Raw genomic sequence first — 4,338 nt, forward strand, 5'->3', positions numbered from 1 at the left:
ACCTAATCAGGAAACCACTAGGGTTTGGTGTGGTTCTACCTAGGGTAGGCTCCTAGGGCTCATTACATGTAGTTTGGTTCTAAAGTAAAGGTACCTGAACCAGCAGATTCCTCGATCCTCACCCATTATAGGTTCATACAGACCGAGTTCGATTGAGAGGAATACATTTCCCTACGGCTATACGGAGGTGAAAACCCCATAAAGACGCAGGTACGGATGTATCCCGAAAGTGATCCACTATCCTATACGGAGGTGAAGACCTCACGAAGGAGTAGTTTTTCACTTCCACTTAAGAGGGTGAAATCGACCAATAATGCGATGCGATATGCGAAGATACCTCAAAAAATTAAACCACTTAAAGCAAGCATATTATGAAGAGAGTCGCGAAAATAACAGACAACATGCAATGCAGTAAATTTAAAATCGATTTTCGATTTTTGACAAAAGACAAAAAAATAATCAATTTAAGGCTAGACTCTCGAATTCCCCAGTGGAGTCGTCAAGCTGTCGAAACCATTCTTTTGAAAACGGGGATCGACTTTGTTTGAAAGTGAAAATTAAAACGGGAGTCGCCACCAATCTTTTATCAGGTGTGATCGGATCACCTTTGTTTTAATAAATCAATTTTAGTTTACTAAAACAGGGCCTTTGGTCTACGAAACTTGAGAGAATGAGTTCGGGAGTCGGTTACGTGCGAGGAAGGATTAGCACCCTCGACACGCCCAAAAATTGGTACCGAATTGATTAGTTAGTGTCTTAATGTCGAAAATTAAAAATCGGGAAGGGACTTGAAATACGATCTTTTCTATTAATACTGATTTTAAAATTCTTGAATTAGCTTAAATCGATTTGTTTAAAGCTTTCCTTATCTCGAGATATCGGAGTATCACATTTCGTAAGTTAGGACACAATACCATGAATTCCCGAGCACAAGGTCGTCTTTTAATTTAAATTAGAAATCCGTGCATTTCAAAACTCAAAAGGATATTTAGCTATTTAGAACCAACAAGAGAACCGAAACCCCGTAAGTTAGGGCACAATTCTTCGATGTTCCAAAATGTGAAATATTGCCTTATTTATTGAAATTAGTAAAAACATGAATAAAAATCTTTAAAGTAATGAACAACAGAATGATATAAAATTGGCGGGAGACAAAAATAAACGAGTTGGAAATACATTGAAACAAATAATAAATATGACAACAATATTAAAACAATAACAATGCATGCGATATATTAAACGTAATAATAGTATCCAATGTGAAATAAAAACAACGAATATATACATAATAAAGATATTAAGAGTATGTACGTAAAATATATATATTTATAAATAGTAATAGTGTTAGAAATATACTATATATAATGTTTGAAGTATATAAATAAAATAGTGAAAATATAACTAGTAATGTTAAGATATATATAATATATACATATATATAAAATGGATATAAAAAATATGTACATAACATATATGAATATATATAATAATATTAAAATAAAATAATAAGTGATAATAGTGAAAATAATAGGTATAATAATAAATATGATAATGTATGAAAATAATACTATATATAAAAGTATATATATATACTCATATAATAAAATATATGTACTAGTATTAACAATAAATATAATAGGGATAAAAATAGATATAATAATAATACGTACAAAATATGGTATTAAAAAGCATATTACATATATGTATATAACATAATATTTATATATGTACATAATATATTGTTAAAAATACTTACATAATATAGTTAAAATATATACATAAGATAACATGTAGAAAATATATATATATATAAATAATATAGTATTAAACATATATACATAAAATAGTATAGAAAATATATATACCTAATATAGAATTTAGAATATACCTAATATATTAAAAGAATATATATAATATAATATTAAGAAATATAATAATAACAAAAAAGGAGAGAGAGAGGGAGAGGGTGGGTGATTTCCGGCCATAAGGCTGACCGCCGCCTGCCGCCGTCGGCGCCACCGTACACGGCGGCCGGACCTCAAAAAAAACTTTTTCGGTAAAAATAGGTAAGCTTCCTCTTTTTATTTTTTTACTTTCGTATGAAAGAAACAAAATAAGATTGAAAGGAAAACAATAAGCAAACAAAGAACTTAAAACGAGAATAGACAAAGAAACCTCTTTTGCTTTGATCTTTGATTAATCTCCAAAAAAAAACTAGCTTCTCCAAAAACTAGCCTTTACAATAACTCTTCTCCTTGATTACTCTCAAAAGAAACCTCTCCAAAAAATCCTTTACAATAACTTTCTCCCCTCAAAAAATTTTCTTTTTACATTTGGTTTTATGATGGCTTTTATAGCCTTGTTACAATATTTTTTATTATTTGCTATCTTATCTTTTTGCAAGATAGAGCAAGTGGAGGAGCAAGTGGCAGACAATGGATATCAAAAATGGGAGGAAATTGGGGCAAGTGGGAAAGTGGCTAGGTGGCTGGGGTTTTTTGATTTTTTTTTAGGTTAGGGCTAGGGTTAAATATGGGCTTAAGTGTGGGTTAATTTAGATGGGTTTTGTTTTTTTCTTGTTGTAAATGGGTTTAATTTGTGGTAGGCTAAAATTGGCCTGCAACAATAGTGTTTATTACTAACATTAGTTGATAAATTATTTATATGTTTAAAGATAAAAATATTTATTTAATACATTGATAATCGATTTAAAAAATTATCATGTATCTTATTTATTTAATTTATATTTTTAAAATATCAATTAAGATTACAAAGGAACAAGTTAAGTTTATGCAAAATTTAGTGTAGTTTACGTTAAAAATTATATTTTAATAAAATTGATGTTATATTTCTCACCAAAGTCGGATCAATGCTATTGAGGATTCTTAATGTCAATTTTGATTCTGTTAAAGTAATGGGAAGTTTGTTTTTATAGAGATATATTAAATTAAGTTATTCTTTATTATTATTATTAAATGAATCAATTTAATTTTTATAATATTAAAAAAATCAAATAAATTTAAATTATAATAGAAATTTTTTTGAATGGAAATTATAATAGAGTTCATATTTACTGTATAAAAAATATATTGAAATTATTCTTTTTAATTGTAGTTCAATTCTAAACAAAATAGTTCATTTACAAAATAATAAAAACTTTAAAAATATTAACCCTGTTAAACGATAAATTATATTTTTTAAAACTTTATGTTTCGTTTGGTTTATTAATATAATAACATGAGGATAGTTAAATAAAAAATAAAAATGTTTATTTGTTACGTATATATTTCAATAGTTAGACATAAAATAAAAAAGAGTTAGTACAAATTAGTACAAATTTAAACTTAGAATTAGGAAGATGAGTAATAATTCTTGTAAAAAACAAGACATCTTCAAAATAAGTGAAAATATTTCATTATCTTTGCTAAAAATAAGTCATAGGGGTGGTTAAATATTACCAATTGATTTAGTTTATTGCTAACTCATGTACTAAAATATGTGTAAAAAAATAATACTCCTACGGAATGGAACATAAATGCTAACTCTATTCTACAAATTAAATTCATCCATTTAATAATAGAATATTTATTTGATCTCGTCTCTAGAATAGAGAAAGACTTTTCAGGTACATTCACATTTTAATTGTAACATTCTTATAGCGGTAATTTCACATTCTCAATAGTGTCCAATTTTTCTGAGCATGTAATGTTACATTCTCAACACTGTCGAGATGTAAGAATATATGACATAAGGCTATATCTTTCTTAGCTAATATAACAAATTTTGACAATTTTACCCCTTTTTAAGGATTTTCATTTAGGCATAATAATTTTTTTGGCCCTCCAGCTTTACAAAAAAAATAAAATTTAACTATTCATTTAATTTTTTGCCTTTATTAGCCTTTAAACTTATATTTTTTTATCAAATCACCCTAAAATGGATGGAAAAGTTAACATTTTTTTAACTTTGTTGACATGTGTATGACATACACATGGATTGCCATGTAGATGACACATAAGCATTTAATTAATTTTTTAGAATTTAAATTTTTTTAAAAAATATAAAAAATTATTTTTAAAAATTATAAAAAATTATAAAAAGAACTTTTTAAAATATTTTTTAACATTTTAAAAAATTAATTAAACATTAATGTGTCATCCACTTGACAATCCACATGTAAGTCATGTAAGCAAAGTTAACAAACGTCAACTTTTTCATCAATTTTGGGGTGATTTGACAAAAAATGCAAGTTTATGGGCTAAAAGAGGCAAAAAAAATTAAATGGATGGCTAAAATGACTTTTTTTTATAAAGTTGGAGGGCCAAAAAGTAATTATGC

The sequence above is a fragment of the Gossypium hirsutum genome, chromosome A05 (assembly GCF_007990345.1).
Source record: "Gossypium hirsutum isolate 1008001.06 chromosome A05, Gossypium_hirsutum_v2.1, whole genome shotgun sequence".
Classification (NCBI taxonomy): Eukaryota; Viridiplantae; Streptophyta; class Magnoliopsida; order Malvales; family Malvaceae; genus Gossypium; species Gossypium hirsutum.